This window comes from Thalassophryne amazonica, chromosome 6 (genome assembly GCF_902500255.1).
Source record: "Thalassophryne amazonica chromosome 6, fThaAma1.1, whole genome shotgun sequence".
NCBI classification, from domain to species: Eukaryota; Metazoa; Chordata; class Actinopteri; order Batrachoidiformes; family Batrachoididae; genus Thalassophryne; species Thalassophryne amazonica.
Genome location: NC_047108.1, coordinates 90606300 through 90623159, shown reverse-complemented (window position 1 = coordinate 90623159; position 16860 = coordinate 90606300). Strand labels below are relative to the sequence as shown.

At 38.9% G+C, this 16860-nt stretch overlaps 1 long non-coding RNA gene across 1 annotated transcript; it reads left to right on the top strand.

The window, feature by feature from the left end:
• Window positions 1–6640: 6640 nt before the first annotated feature.
• On the top strand, window positions 6641–14588 carry LOC117512633. The gene is made up of 3 exons (XR_004561344.1): window positions 6641–6764; window positions 10401–10518; window positions 14564–14588. It is a non-coding gene; the product is annotated as an uncharacterized LOC117512633 (long non-coding RNA).
• Window positions 14589–16860: the final 2272 nt, after the last annotated feature.

Below are 16860 nucleotides of genomic sequence, written 5' to 3'. Positions count from 1 at the left end.
CTGCACCTAATGCATACAAGGATAAAGGTATCGCAGCAATGACATTCATTTCTGTAACCTTGGCCTTTGAGATCAAGAGATGCCTAGGAAGACCCTATGGAATAAAATCATGAGGCTGATGAACAGAGGTGTTGGTGATGCCAATACCTTTGCCAGTCTTTAGGTCTTGATGCTTCCTACATGGTTGTGTGACCTGGATGCTAATCATTCACCAAAATGAATGAATGGTTTTGGTACTAGGTCTTTCTGGACAATCTTTGGGTAAGGCTGGAATGATTGTATCAAACAAATAGTTACTCAGGGAGACTCAGATGAGGTATACTACTTGTAAGTGCTAATTATATGAAGGCTATCATTACTGGAGAAGTTCACCTCAAGTCACTGTACCTGTGTTATATTGCGTGATTCTGATGTTATGTTACAGTTTGCGGCACTTTGTGTCCAATAAGTTAATAACAAACAAACAAACAATAAAAAAACAAAGGGCTTGCAAGATCACTGAATAATATCAGCTGTAAAGAAACTGAACAGAATTACCTTCTAAGCCTAATTCAGGGTAAATACCTATAAACCAATATTTACAAGGGATAAAAATACACAGAGATACCAATATTTGTCAAGTAATTGTCAAACCATTGATGTACTGACAATTCAAAAGTAATTGTCCCCTGTTACTGTGTTGCTGTTTTGCTCTTATGGTGGATTTATGTTGATATGAATATTACCAACAGAAATTTTGACCTGTCTGTTTTAGCTCCCTATCATGTTTCTCTCAAATACATTACTAATCTGATTAAGTCGAGGCTAGCACATAAATATCTGTGATTACATCACAATGTTTTTTGGCTCCTGACAAAATGTGATCAACAGTAGACAATATTTTCCTGTGCTTTGTATTTCAACCTACCTATCGATCAATCGGTCAGTAGGTGCGCGCGTGTGTGTATGTGTTCAAAGTTCAAAGTTCTTTATTAATCGTCTCCTTTCGGAAAAATTTAGTTTGGTGCATGAGGGGCTCACCTGCACAGACAGTATAAACAGGACCAGCCTTTACACAATAAAAGACACAAAAATAAATATCACCATCAATAAAATAACATAAATAACCAAAAATAACCTTAAAAATCACTAGAATCAACCCGCTATATACTACTAAAACCACACAGCCATTTACCACTCACCATACAACCGAAAATGTGCAAATTTATCCTAAGCCATAAGAACAATTTAAGCTTGTTCATTAATAAGCTTAATAGACAAAGAACAATGAGTGTTTGTACCGATTACATTTGCACAAAGGAACACGATATCTCTTACCCGAGTTTAGCAAGGTGTACTCTGAGTGCAGAACATGTGAGCTGTCCATTGAGATGTTTTTTGCTTGTGTAAAACTGGGAGGAGTGTGGCCCATGATCTTACCTGCAGTCTTTATAAGGGCATGGATCTGTGCTTTCAATTTGACTGGAAGGTTCCCAGACCAGCTGGTGATACCATAGTGAAAAATGGACTCAGTCGTAGCTCTGTAAAAGATTAACATAATGTTCTTGCAGACCCCGAATAAACGGAGTCGCGCAAAAATGCAACCGTTGGTGAATTCTGACACTGACAGAAGTAACAGGTGTCTGCCAGCTTAAGTTACTGTCAATGTAAACACCAAGATATTTGGAAGAGGTCACCTGTTTAATTGTGAGGTTGTTTATGACAACAGGACTATGGTCACCAGCTGATCTGGGATCCAACATCATCTCCACCGTCTTGTTTGTATTTATCTGGAGTTTATGGTTGTCACACCAAACCACAAAATCATTCACAGCAGCCATATGGGAAGAAACATCAAGTGACCTGGAAAGTAAACTCAGAATGACAGTATCATCAGAAAACTTCACCACATACTGATCAGGCCCAGAGCTAACACAGTTGTTAGTATACAGAGTAAAGAGGAATGGTGAGCTGACGCATCCCTGCGGAGCTCCCGTACAGCTCACCGCTGTATCTGAAAGTGTTCCGTTTATTTTCACTTGCTGTGGTCGATCCGTCAAAAATGAATAATACCACTTAATTAGAAAGGGGTTAACTTTAATTTGTGCCAACTTCCTAAGAAGAATATGTGGCTGAATAGAGTTAAACGCAGAACTAAAATCAATAAACAACATTCTAGCATATCTACCAGGCTTATCAAGGTGCTGTAATGTGAGGTGCATCAAAGTTGTTATAGCATCACTTGTGCTGCGTTTCCTTTTATAAGCAAACTGGTAACTGTCTAAAAATGGCTCCACATCAGATTGAAGCACAGCTATCATAAGTCGTTCCAAAACTTTACAAACATTTGAGGTAAGTGCCACTGGCCTATAGTCATTGTCTTCCTGAGGACATGACTTTTTTGGAACTGGAATTATGATGTTTTTTTTCCAGATTTCTGGTACCGTCTGTGTGTCAATGGAGAGCTGAAACAGCTGCTGCCAAGCAGACGCTAGCTCATCTGCAAATGTTTTCAGACCATTTATTCACCAGTCCAGAGTTCCACAAATACAGCAGTTATTGTGGAAAAACAAATACCAAGAACATGAAAAGTGTTTAGCATTAGCATTGTAGGCGTAAATACTTGTAGCAGCAGGGACCATCGACTACCTCACTAACAGACCACACAGTATGTGAGGCTTCGCGACTGTGTGTCTGATGTGGTAGTATGCAGCACGGGGGCCCCGCAGGGCACAGTTCTCTCTCCCTTCTTTTCACACTGTACACATCAGACTTCCAACTACAACACGGACAGTTTTTATGTCCAGAATGTTCCGGATGACACAGCCATCACTGGATGTGTGTCTGAGGGGAACGATCTGGACTACAGGGAGGTCACCAACTTTGTGGCGTGGTGTGAATGGAACCACCTGTGCATCAACACCAGCAAGACAAAGGAGGTGCAGGTGATCGACTTCAAAAGGAAGGCTCCTCAGATTGTGCCTGTGACCATCCAGGGCTTGGACATGGAGATTGTGGATAAGTACAAATACCAGGGTGTTCACCAACTGGACTGGACAGACAACACAGATGTCCTGTACAAGAAGGGCCAAAGTCGTCTTCACCTGCTGAGGAGGCTAAAGTCCTTTGCCGTGTGCAGGACACTGTTGAAAACCTTTATGACTCGCTGTGGTCTGCTGGGGCTGTGGAAGTTCTGAGAGGGACAGGAAGAGCTCAACAGATTAGTCAGAAGGACTGGCTCTGTCCTGGAATGTACTCTGGATGGCATAGAGATGGTGGGTGAGAGGAGGATATTAGCTAAGCTGGCATCAGTTATGGACAACCCCTCTCACCCCTTACATGAGACTGTGGGAGCCTTAAGCAGCTCCTTCAGTAATTGATTGCTGCACCCTCGGTGCAAACCAGAATGTCTCCACAGGTCATTTATTTCAACTGCAGTCAGACTGTATAATACCTCAAAATGTTTCTAGCACCATAATCACCTGCTGATTTTGCACTATCAACTGCATCTACCGTCACCTTGTTGCACTTTATTACATGCACAACTGTGCAATTTATCCTGTGCAATAAATTTACCATATCTATACATACTTATACTAACTATATTTTATTTTTCACATAATCTGATCACATCAGTATTTATACACCTACCAGCAAACATAGCAATATACTTTAGTCACCTTTATATAAATTTGTTCTTTACTGCTGTAACAAGTGATTTCTCCCCACTGTGGGATCAATAAAGTTTTTCTTATCTTATCTAATAGCTAGGTACCTCACAACTACAGTGCCTTAATTGAGAGAGTGGCAACATGAGAAGTCAAAAAAACAAACAAACAAACAAACAAAAAACAGTCACGTGACTCATGGTGCCATCTTGGGGCCGAAATAGTGTTTGCTGTTAATCTGTCTGCATAGCAATCCAGCTATTGTATTATTTATTTACTGAAAATGCCAGGTTGCTGTGCATTTGGAGGCACAAATAGACACAACAAGGACTTCAAGATGTACAGATTCCCTTCAGATCTGAACAGAAGAAACATTTGGGAAAATAAAGTCAGCCGTGTGGGATGGAAGCAACTTCATTGTCAAAGTTTTGTGAGGTAAATTTATTAAGTCCCATGTACAGTAAAACTCACCTAAACCGGCATCATAAACCAGATATTCACAGTAACTGAACAAAAAAGTATTGTTTTTCCATGTAATAAACACCATATAAGAGGGTTTTCAATCATGTGACCATTTGCTGAGGGGACAGTTACCGTCTCCATCGGGATTCTACACGGCTTGTGTGTGAAAGAAAATAAGAGAATGAAAGCTTATTACGAGGCTTTAAACCCTCGAGATAAAGCTGTTTTATTGTGATCGATGTGTAGCAGTTGGTTTCAGTGGATCTGTATGTTATACTGGATAGTGAATTTAATGACGATTTAACAAAGGTGGCCAGCACGTTTCACAGCATCAACTTAATATGGCAGAACAAGCAGACACCCCGTAAATCCCCGGAGGAAAAACTCAGAGTAAGCAGCTGGTTACCAACGTCGCCTGGAAGAGCGCTCCTGCTACCGTCGGTTGAAGAATCCTTCACTGCTTCGTCTGCCATCATATTACAGCCCAATTCCAATGAAGTTGGGACGTTGTGTAAAATGTCAATAAAAACAGATGCAATGATTTGCAAATCCTCTTCAAACCTATATTCAATTGAATACACCAAAAGACAAGATATTAATGTTCAAAACTGATAAACTTATTGTATTTGTGCAAATAGTTGCCATTTTGAAATGGATCCTGCAACACGTTTCAAAAAAGCTGGGACAGTGGTATTTTACACTGTGTTCATCACCTTTCCTTCTAACACACTCAATAAGCGTTTGAGAACTGAGGGACACTAATTGTTGAAGCTTTGTAGGTGAATTCTTTCCCATTATTGCTTATGTACGACTTCAGTTGTGTCAACAGTCACGGGGTACTCTGTTGTCGATTTTGCGCTTCATAATGCGCCACACATTCTCAATGGCGACAGGTCTGGACAGCAGGCCGGCCAGTCTAGTACCTCCTCTTTTACTACGAAGCCACGCTGTTGTAACGTGCAGATGTGGTTTGGCATTGTCTTGCTGAAATAAGCAGCGATGTCCCTGAAAAAGACGGTTTTTGAAACATGTTTAGCATCCATTTCAAATGAGCAAATATTTTGCACAAAAACAATAACGTTATCAGTTGAACATTAAATATCTTGTCTTTGTGGTGTATTCAATTAAGATAGGTTGAAGAGATTGCAAATCATTGTATTCTTGTTTTTATTTACATTTTTACACAATGGTCCCAACTTCGCTGGAATTGGGGGTGTATAATAGTTTTTTGCAGTGGCGCACGCTGATTACAAATGGATCAGAAAAGTCTGCACATTTACAGCATGAAGTCGGTAAAAGAGGAAATTGTACAGCTACCTTTGATTTGGAGTTGATTGTAGAAAGAAAAGCTTGTTGAGGGTCAAAATTAGGCCAATATAAAGCATAATCCAGCGACGAGAACTTTAAAACTTCACACACGCAAGGGTTGAGTCGGATTACTTTGAAAGAATACATGTGGATTACATGTATGTATGTACATAAATTTGGATTACTTGTAATCTGATTACGTTTGGATTATATTTCAAAGTAATCCTCCTACCCAACCTTGCGCACAACGTCATGGCATGACACGGAATTACATTTGTGGCAGCTGCATAAATCAGGCTTTAAAATTAATTAATACATCATCATAAATTGTAAATTTAACTTACCTCATTTATATTTATTTTGATAGCACCTGTACCTGGATGTACTACGGCGTTTAGGGCCACATTGAATTTTATTTATTTTTTTTAGACTTCGAGAATAAAGTGGTAATATTACGAGAATAAAGTTGTAATTTAAGACTTTGAGAATAAAGTCGTAATATTACGAGAATAAAATCGTAATTTTATGAGAAAAAAGTCGTAATAGGAAAACTGTCGAAAGCGAACCCTGAAAATCCGACTCTGTAGTCCTGGATGGTAGTGAACTGGCCACCCTGCCTGCCGTGGCGGACAAACAAAAGACGGCGGAACCTGCGGAGAATAAAGTCATAATATAATATTTTGACTTTTTTCTTGTAATATTATGACTTTTTTCTCGTAAAATTACGACTTTATTCTCACAATATTACGACTTTTTTTTCTCGTAATACTATGACTTTATTCTCGAAGTCCAAAAAAAAAAAAAAAAAAAAAAAAAAAAAAGAAATTCAATGTGGCCCTAAATAATTTTAAAAATGTTGAAAACATAAAAGGTTCATTCGGTAGTTCAGCACAGTTGGCCCCAAAATGGCGCCATGTTCCGAGTTGACGCCACTTTCGCAATTAAGGCACACTAGTTACAACATGGCCTCAGAAGGTAAGCAACATGTTACTATTAAAATGTGAAGTAGATTCTTTACTTATGGCGTTTGAACATGAAAAGTGGTTAGCATTAACACTGTAGTTGTCCCTAAAACAGGACTAGCAGTAGCATTTATTAAAAACGTGCTGCTAAAAAGTTCTGACTTCAGCAGGTAAATTAAGGTCGGGGAAATTAACGTTTTTATGTCCATGATTGGATGATTTTAGAGGCGGTGTCCGGGCGTTCCAGCGTTTGATTGGTTGGCTGTGGAGTGCGTGACCAATGACAGCGCAGAGTTTTCCTGGATACTGTGAATGAGGACCTCCTGCTTACCACCGCATGAGGCGCAAAGGAGGCGTAAACATTTATAGCTAGGTACCTCACAAGGTAAGCAACATATAACTATTAAAGTGTGAAGTCGATTCGTTTTACTTGTGTAGTTTGAAAAGATATATAGCGGAAATAAACGTGGTTATAAAAATGAGTGTATTCGTTTTCCAGAAAGGAATTATTTTTTCTCTTTATTTCTCGCGTAGCGTCGTTGTCTTGGCCTACAAAGGTTAGCCAACAACACGGACTTCGCTGGTGCATTCTGCGCGGGAAACTTAGTTTTTTTATTAAACGTTAGCGAAACAAAATCACCTCAAATGTTTAATGGCTAACACGCGTGTCTCTTCCAGCGAAGAACTGAAATATGTCGGTGAATAAAGGGCAATAATCGTCGACTGCGTGGTTATTTTGTTATTCAGTGTGCGCTAACATGCTAGTCAGCGCCACTGTCTCGCGAGCACGCAGTTAAAAACAACGTGACTAGGCCAGCAGCGTTAGCGCAGCTGACACTTTTAACATTTACTTCTTATTTACAGGCGCAAAACAAGAAAAAGAAATCACTTTGTTTTGGCGCAAATTTTCTGGCTTAACATCCAGGACGTGGAATTGTAAACTACTTGATTTTGGTGCGAGTCGTGACTGTAAGTTAGGCCTGCACTTTTTTTTTGGTTGACGTTGCATGATGCAAAAGGGGTGCTCCACAGGCGCTAGCTTTTTTGAGTTAGCTTCAGCGCTCTGACATGCGTTCACATGCCATTACTGCAGCGTGTCGCGTTACAGTGAACAGTCGTGGGCTCTAACTCGGCTTTAATAGATGTAAGACTACGCTTTTAGGATCTGACTGGCTGCTGGATTTGTAGGACACCATTTTGTATCTCGGTGACAAATTAAGGCCTGTCCAGATGACAAACCCCAAATTGCAAGTAGTAAGTCAACCATGTCAGTTTTAGTTTAAAATGACATTTAAAAAAAACATGTTAACAGGAAAATATGCTCGATTATTCTGTTTCCCCATATGATGTTTTTAGCACTGTCAGCAAACTCTTTGGAGAAGCTTGGCCTGTGGTGAAGCAACATGATTACTTTGTGGGATTCGTGTAAGTTAGATGTCCCACATTGAACAGTTATAACAAACCCTGCAGTTAAGTGTACCTGGTTATTTATCCATAGACTAGACTCCCTTATAGTAACCATGCCAAAGTAGTTTGTATCCTTCTCATCAAAATGGTGACAACCACAAAAAGCATTAACTAAAACAATACCCACATTTTACTGAAACTGCAGCAAAATATACTATAAAATATGTATTATTGACAGCCTATCATATATAATTTGTGACTATTATAGTTGTATGGATGTTGCCAAATGCTGTCATACATTAGAAGATGACAAAAATACAACCCCTGGCAAAAATTATGGAATCACTGGCCTTGGAGGATGTTCATTCAGTTGTTTAATTTTGTAGAAAAAAAAGCAGATCACAGACATGACACAAAACTAAAGTCATTTCAAATGGCAACTTTCTGGCTTTAAGAAACACTATAAGAAATCAGGAAAAAAAAATTGTGGCAGTCAGTAATGGTTACTTTTTTAGACCAAGCAGAGGGAAAAAAAATATGGAATCATGAAAAACAAAAGAAGGCTCCAACACATCACTAGTATTTTGTTGCACCACCTCTGGCTTTTATAACAGCTTGCAGTCTCTGAGGCATGGACTTAATGAGTGACAAACAGTACTCTTCATCAATCTGGCTCCAACTTTCTCTGATTGCTGTTGCCAGATCAGCTTGCAGGTTGGAGCCTTGTCATGGACCATTTTCTTCAACTTCCACCAAAGATTTTCAATTGGATTAAGATCCGGACCATTTGCAGGCCATGACATTGACCCTATGTGTCTTTTTCCAAGGAATGTTTTCACAGTTTTTGCTCTATGGCAAGATGCATTATCATCTTGAAAAATGATTTCATCATCCCCAAACATCCTTTCAATTGATGGGATAAGAAAAGTGTCCAAAATATCAACGTAAACTTGTGCATTTATTGGTGATGTAATGACAGCCATCTCCCCAGTGCCTTTACCTGACATGCAGCCCCATATCATCGACTGTGGAAATTTACATGTTCTCTTCAGGCAGTCATCTTTATAAATCTCATTGGAACGGCACCAAACAAAAGTTCCAGCATCATGACCTTGCCCAATGCAGATTCGAGATTCATCACTGAATATGACTTTCATCCAGTCATCCACAGTCCACTATTGCTTTTCCTTAGCCCATTGTAACCTTGTTTTTTCTGTTTAGGTGTTAATGATGGCTTTCTTTTAGCTTTTCTGTATGTAATCCCATTTCCTTTAGGCGGTTTTCTTACAGTTCGGTCACAGACGTTGACTCCAGTTTCCTCCCTTTCGTTCTTCATTTATTTGTTGTGCATTTTCGATTTTTGAGACATATTGCTTTAAGTTTTCTGTCTTGACGCTTTGATGTCTTTCTTGGTCTACCAGTATGTTTGCCTTTAACAACCTTCCCATGTTGTTTGTATTTGGTCCAGAGTTTAGACACAGCTGACTGTGAACAACCAACATCTTTTGCAACAGTCCTCTGCTTTGTTTCAATTGACATCTCTCGTGTTAGAGCCATGATTCATGTCAGTCCACTTGGTGCAACAGCTCTTCAAGGTGTGATCACTCCTTTTAGATGCAGATTTGATGCAGGTGTTAGTTTTGGGGATGAAAACTTACAGGGTGATTCCATAATTTATTCCTCAGAATTGAGTAAGTCCATATTTTTTTCCCTCTGCTTGTTCTAAAAAAGTAACCGTTATTGACTGCCACAATTTTTTTATTCCTGATTTCTTATAGTGTTTCTTAAAGCCAGAAAGTTGCCATTTGAAATGACTTTAGTTTTGTGTCATGTCTGTGATCTGCTTTTTTTCTACAAAATTAAACAACTGAATGAACATCCTCCAAAGCCGGTGATTCCATAATTTTTGCCAGGGGTTGTAGAAGAATAATAGATATAGCCACTTTTTTAACAACAGAATAGACATTGTTTATTAGGGCTGTCATTGAAAACATGCTGTTATATTCTTGTTGCAGTTTTGGTCATCTTGTGCCTTTGTGGTTATTGCCATTTTGATTTCTTGCTGCTTTAAGCAACTATTAATGGTACAGCTCTGTGACTACATAATAGAGATGTGCCAGAAACGTTAAGTGGGCTCAGTGTAAAGCCATTGTTTGTAATTTGTAATATTGTGCACTATGAAAATGGGTTGAAATCTTGTTTATTTTAAAATAACTGCAAACATTTTTAGATTGCGTTGCTTCATGTTTATCAGAAGTTTTGAAAATGCCACAACTGTGTAGTGTAAATAATGCCCTGTCCATTCTTCATTCATAGTGGAAAAATAGTAAAATTGTCAATGAAGTATTTATTTTGAAGCGTCTTGATGCAACTCTGTTGTGATTTGGTGCTATATAAATGAAAATAAATTGAAATTTGAGGTGTTGCATTGCAGATGTGCAAGGTCCTAAGATCATACTGCATTCACTGTAAGCTGTGAACTCAGAATTTCTGATTTACAACTAGGAAAAATCCATATAGTCTAATGCAGTGGTTTTCAAAATTGGCAGGGTGGCAATTCATTGTTGCACAAAGGAAATAAGGGGATATTAGAATACGGTATGCTTTTGTTTAGGTAATGGACATGAGCAGCAACAGTGACTGCTTTGGATGTGGCCGCTCTGGACATTGGATCAAGGACTGTCCTAATGCCATGGGACGTGCACGAGGCAAGGGCAGAGGACGAGGCAAAGGTACTGTTATTTAGCCCATACCCACGACATCATTTGCACAAGCTGCTTGAGTGTGATGACACACAGCACTTCCAGGTCAAAAAAATGCTTTGTTTCCTGTTGTTTTGCTAGTGATTTGTATACTCATACTATTACAGGTTATGTGAAATGTCTGAATGTTTTTTTTTTTTTTTTTTTTTTTTCTTTTTCTGAGGACAACAGAATCGAAATGTTTCCACAACTTTGTTCTATTTTTTTTTTTTTTTTTTTTTTTAACGCTGACGACAATCATTTTCAGCCCTCTGTTTCTCTCTCCATGGCCCGGTTTCATAAGCAGTCTAGTTTTGTGTAGTCAACAAAACTTAACTAATTTTTGATTGTAGTCGTTGCACAAAGGGCTTAGTCGGCGAAAGTTTAAAAACTGAAGTTTTAGGCTGGTACAGAGGAGGCTAATCTTATTTTAGTTGACACACCTTCCGCGTCTTCATCAAAAAAGGCGGCTGTTCATGTACCACTATTGATGGAGGAGGAAGGGAAGGAGAGACTTGCGGGCAATCGGATAAAAGTACTTTTGCGTTTTTAAACGTCACATAGTCCAGGGCTATCCCTAAGCAGTGGCACAATGTCACTGTGCCAAAGTGTTGGCATTTTGCTGAAATGGCGATGGGATGTAACATTCTGTTTTGTTCTCCAACTTGTAAAATTTAACCGTTTTTAAGTTTTTTTTTTTTTTTTTTTTTTTTTTTCTTTTTTTTTTTTTTTTTTTTAAATAAAGGTTGATGGACTGGGTCCCTGCATGATCCCCCCCCCCCCCCCTCCCTTCTTTCTCTGCAATTCAGCAGATGCATTCAGCTGGAGGTGAACATGCAGCCTCCCTGTCAGTTTTTTTTATTATTTTATTTAAGTTATCATGTTTGTGAAGTGTTGTGTATTGCCCAAAAAAGCAAAAATTTAAAAAGTCAAACCCTCAGTGTGAGTCCTGAGGGCAGAGCGTGGACTCACCTGGTCTGAGAGCCCTCACACTGGGCAGAGAGAGAGAGACAGCAGCCGGCCACCGGGTCAATAGTCCCTCCCCACGTAGAGCAGACAGTGTGTTTTTTTAAAAATAGACAAACACACTGCTTCGCTTTAAATGCCACAGTAAGTCAATTTCAGATGATCAGCGTGGACCAGCTTTCTCTTAAAAGGCTTTATTTTACTGTGTCACGTTGGAAAGCGGCTATTGTTGCTAATTTGATTAGCTGTTATGCTGCAGTCTTCTGTTTTGTTTTTTTTTTCTCTGTGGATGTTGCAGCGCCACACACAGGCCTGGCATATGTCTACAACATTAAACGAAGGTTCGAGGCACAGAATTGCCTTGAACATTTTTTGTAATCGAATTATGTCGAGTTACCTCGACTAATCATTTCAGCCCTAGTGTAGTTTCAGTTTTGCATGTCAGGCTGTGGAGAGGGTACGCAGCAATGCAGAGGGCTCCATTTAACTGCAGAGATGAAGCACGGGCTTTACATTTTTTCAGATTTAAGAGATCTGTGGCTCTTTTTTTTATTATTATTCAACTATGTTTTAAGTGCAAACCTCAGTCTGCTTAACAGACACGTAGTTTAGATATGTGACTATTATGTGACAATATTAAATTGAAGTTAATTCTGTAAAAAAAGTAGTCAGTCATAGGGATGGGTATTGATAAGATTTATCTATCGATGCCATTGTCTATTCCGCTTATCGATCCAATTCCTTATCGATACCTCTTGTGAATTTTCTGTGTACCAAAAGTAGACTTTACAGGTTTTCTATGTCAACAACATTTTAAATTGGTCACTGATCCTTGATCTCTGGCATAATAAATAAAATCTGTAGGATGTCTCGTTTTGGGAGAAAAAACGCTTTGATCAATTGTAGTTTGTATTAAAACATTTGGAAAGAGTGTCATTTGATTTAAACGGCGTTTCGCTTTGAAGTTATTAATTCTGACTGGACTCTATCATTCTAACTTGGCTCGGCAGAGAGCCGCGCGGCATTTCGAGCTGTGTGAACAGAACGGAGGACGATTCTCCTTTCTTTATCGCAACAAGACAGGAGTCCCAGTTAGTGACTTTAATCTGCACAAAAGTGACTCATGATTTACATATTCAGGGATGAAAGTGGTGAAAAACAACAACAAAAAAAAGCTAAAACCCAAAATTGCCCCCCAACACCACCCGCACAAAAATTTTTGAATTCTCGAAGCTCTGAAATGCAATCTGGGATTATTCCAGACAATAAACTGCAGTGAGTGCAGCATCCATTTTGTTGGGAGAAAAAAAAAAACACGACTTATTCAAATTCATTTCAGTAGTATTCTGCTCTTACTACCAGGAGTGGTTGCGAAGTGGTTAGTGCGCTTGGTTTCAGTGCAGAAGGTTCCCAGTTCAAATCCCACCCCTGTCACATTTCTCCATGTGAAGTGGAGTTGCGTCAGGAAGGGCATCCGGCGTAAAACCTGTGCCAATTCAACATGCAGATCCACCTTGGATTTGCTGTGGCAACCCCGAGTGCAAACAAGGGAGGTTTTTTTTTTTTGTTTGTTGTTTTTTGTTTGTTTTTTTAGTATTCTGCTCTTACTAGGATGCAGCAGTTTTCTAGCTTGGCAGATAGTTCTGGAGGAAATCACTGAAGAAATTAACAAATTGAAAATATGGTTTGACCAAAACAAATTGTCATTAAACTTAAATAAAACAGGGATGGAGTGGAGGTGTAAGTCATGAGGTGTTCACAGGAAACATATTTATTTCGATATGTAGTTATTTATTCATTAGTTGGTTTTATCATTTCTGTTGTTTTGTTTCATCAGGTTCTTTTTGTCTTTCTCTAAAATTGTGTTGTAGCATTATTAGTTATTATGAGTTATTACTATTATTGTTGTTCAATGCAGATCTGGTTGTATCCGCTGTGGTGACCCTGAACACAAAAACCGGAGTAGCCGAATGGACAACCAACCATTACTATTATTGTTGTTGTTATTAGTATATGAATAAAAATACATTTTAAAGAATTACAATGACTCTTTTACGACAACGAACGTTGAGCCATTAATTATACAGAAAACAAATGCACACAAACGTGCTGAGATGTGAACAGCTTAATGCTAATTTTAACATTGAAAATGCCATAGACGTGCTAACGCGTTAGCATCGGTCTCGTTTTAAGTTGTAAAATACATCTATCAACTGTTTCAGAAGACCATAACAGGTTGGTTTAACATAAAAAAGGAAATTATTACTCACAGACATAATGCTCTTTAGGGTTTTAGCGGGGAAAAGTTAAGATAAAGCGGAATAAAATATTGAACCAACAAAGCGGTAGATCGAAGCAGTGCTTCAATCTGCGAATCACTGCTTCGATAGGTTCAAAGCAAAGCCGTGCTGCAGAAATGGTTGATTACAGACTCGCTGCGGGGTCTGTAATCATCAGTGGGAAATGATCATTTTCCTGGCAAACACCCCCAAAACAACGGCCACTCTGAAAGACTGATCAAGGAATCGTTGAGCAAAAAGGTTATTGATGTCAGTGGATCGAATCATTTCTTAACGATACGTGAAAGGAGCCGGTTCCCGATACCCATCCCTAGTCAGTCACCAAGGAATATTCTCTCCCCTGTGGTCAACAGGAAAGTATGTGGTTTGCAGGCAGAAATTGGAAAGTCTGCATTTGTTAAGTGTATGCTGAGACTTGGATACAGCTCAGTTGTTTTGCTTGACCACAGGTCATTTAACATAATATAGCATGCCTTTGTCTTTAATGCTCCCTCAAACAAAAGCCTCGGTCTGTCTATGAATCTTGGAAGCTCAACTCCTCCTAAACTGTTTCATGGGTTTCAATGACACATTATTCAGTGGTCTCACACAATATGTAGATTTGCATGAAGGAAAGTAATTCTGGTCTGACAGCTTCAAGAGGAGATAATTAAGCTTCGTGTGTGGGAGCTTTATCACAGAGCTATAGTTTATTTTATGGTAGTCTATCAAAAAGTAAAAATTTTGGTATTCTTAACATCTGTCATTGTAACTTCTGTTTTTATCTACAGACATGTTGTGCTTTCGATGTGGAGACTTCGGACACAGGGCTAAGGAGTGTGAGCAGACTGAAGATGGTACGTATTCCAGTTTCTGCTAGTATAGTACTACTGTACAGTTATGTACATAGTAATGGGTGTTATGCCGGAAATGAAAAATGAAAATTTTACATTAAGTTTATTTATACTGCAGGATTTTCCCCAGAAACCTTTACAATAGTGGTGCTGTTGGCAACTACCACCTGAAGCGGCACACAAATATTTTAGTACGGTTTCTGGTCTGACTGTGCTGAATTGTTTATTCGTGAAATTAATCTAAAATATTTGTATTTCATTGACACACTGTGTACATGTTACAAATGTGCAATAAACTTATTTGAAAGAAAAAGCATGTACAGAAAGACGCTTGAAAATGTGGAAAATTCCAGACTTTTTACCCATTTTCCCTGCATGATTTACAATTTGAAGTTTGAATTACCAAATCACAGTATCACCGGGCTTGGGGCATTCACTTCAAAATGTAAACTTCTCTCCTTGTCCTTGTGATTCAGATTTTGACAGCCCTCTATATTGTCCAAAAAATTTCAGAAAAACGAAAGGTCCAGTTTTCCTCCCCGAGCAAAACTGTAAGTGCTAATGGCGAAGTTGCAACATAAGAAATAACCAGGGCTGTGAAAACTCAGCGTATCCGAGGAATTCCGCGCATTTCATCGTGGGGAGGATGGGAGGGTGTATGAGTGTTGTATTCTGTGATTGTCACTGAGTTTTTAAAATGCATATTGCAAAGTGTTCTTTTTTTGTATGACATTGTGCAAGAGCGCCTTGGGGCAACTGTTTGTTGTGATTTGGCGCTATACAAGAAAAAAGTTGATTGATTGATTGATTGATTTTATAAGTCCGCGGACCCTGATCTGTGTGTTACACATACAAATCGGTGTCGGCGGAGAAAAAAAATGCCTCTCTGAGCATGGCTGTTGTCTGAGTTGTCGTAAGCGGGATTGGTTGGTTGCTACAGCAATGCTATGTAGCATGTGGACATTGCATACTTTAAGAGCCATCAGGTTTTTAAAAGAAGAATTTTGCAGCATGTCTGTGTCATGGAGGGAAGATGGCAAGAAACATGGTTTGAAAAAGTTTAAGGACAAGAATCTGTGGAATTATTTTCGCTGGCTTGAATTTAAAGTTTATCATCATGAACACCGTTTTAATTCCATTTTGACTGTGTGGATATGTTCCACACAGTTAAAAGGAATTTAAGGAAGGAGAATAATCAGCAATACTGCTTTTGAAATTTAAAGCCGAAGATTTATAATTCATATGTATATTAAATACTGATTTTTTTTTTATTCATTTTGTGATTGATTGGTTAGGGTAGAGCTATGGCAGCTGATACTGACAACAAATAAATTACAAAAAAAAACAAAAAAAAACTTTGTTCAGTAAAGTAGGGGATCCTTAAAGGGTTTTGGTGATACTCGATCATACTCAAAATCAAACGCATACGAGATCTTTCATGTGGGATGTCCAGTCAAACAAAATCTGATCACACACATTCACTTTGAATTCAGAGCATGTGCTCATTTATAAAGTGCTGTGCCATTTTGCAAACTTACCATATGTGAGAAAGCATTTTTAATAAACATGTTTGTTTAGCAATCCCACTCTTTCATTGAAAATTATTAATATTCTTGATGACTCATCTTGCGCTTATGAATACACAACAGGTATTTCAGTCAAATGTAATGTGCTGTGACTGGCTGATTGTTTCCATCATATAAAACTGGACTCGGATGTCACAGTAGGTATTGTAGCTGACAAAGGTGGGATACATGTCACTTGATTATAAAGCAGTTTCCATAATCCTGCAGTTGTGGTTCAAGTCCTGCAATGTGTTCATTTAAAGGACGCTGGGTCAAAAATGTAGTGAGTGATCTTCAGTCCAGAACTAAAATGCAGCCGTATAAAGCACTGGCGCTTAGGGTTGGGTATCGAAAACCGGTTCTTTTCGAGTATCGTTAAGTTAAATGATTCGATCCACCGATAAACAGCCTTTTTGCTTAACGATTCCCTTATTGGTCCTTCAGAGCAGCCGTTGTTTTTGAGGGTGTTTGTCGGGAAAATTATCATTTCTCTATGTTGATTACAGACCCTGCAGCGGCTCTGTAATCAACCGTTTCTGCAGCACGACACTACTCTGAAGCGTGAACCATTGAGGCAATGCTTCAATCCACTAGTTCGCTGGTTCTTTGATTCGCTCTTCACAAAAGGCAAGTCCGTTTCTTAACCCCTCTCAAAGCCATTAAAATATC